Here is a 730-nt window from a genome sequence, read left to right on the forward strand (position 1 = left end):
AAAAAAAAATTTCGGACTTTATTTTATCTTCAAGGTGAAAATGGCTACCAAATGCTATTATTGTGTGAAAATTCTCAATTTTATTTTTTACATTTTTAACATTATAATGCTATAACTTATTGAAAAGTGTATTGATCAATATAATTTTTTTATGGGAAATACTATTTTCTAATAATCTCTTTTTTATTCGACATACTTTGTCTTAATCAGGATATTAATAAGGAACTAGCACTTTATGAAGCTTTTGGAATAATCCACCAATTTTTTAAAATTAAATACTATCTAAAGATTTGCATCGAAGCGTTTTTTTTTGATAGTGATTTTAATCACTGTCAGATATCATTATACTTGATCCAACTATGCCACGTCACCACTGTGCTGCGACCCCCCTGTGCTGGGTTTTTTTTATTAAACTAAATCTAATAATATAAAAAAAAAAATAGGGTTACCATTTGAAAATATGAAGTTGACACTATTTTTAAGCATAAGGGATGGTGGTAAAAATTTTAATTTTCTTGTGAAACAGCTCATCAAAGATCCATAATGATTATAAAAAAAAATTGTTTATAACTCTTATATTTTCAGAGATAATTCGTGAGGCATAGTTAGTCAATCACCCTGTATATAAATGTGTCAGTATTTCCGGAATACTTTCAAAAATTAAATTGAAAATGTCCTAGGAACAATACGCATGTTTAAAGTTTTGACTCCCATTGTATAAAGACGTATG

Source organism: Daktulosphaira vitifoliae, unplaced genomic scaffold (assembly GCF_025091365.1).
Source record: "Daktulosphaira vitifoliae isolate Bord-2020 unplaced genomic scaffold, ASM2509136v1 Scaffold_1193, whole genome shotgun sequence".
NCBI lineage: Eukaryota > Metazoa > Arthropoda > Insecta > Hemiptera > Phylloxeridae > Daktulosphaira > Daktulosphaira vitifoliae.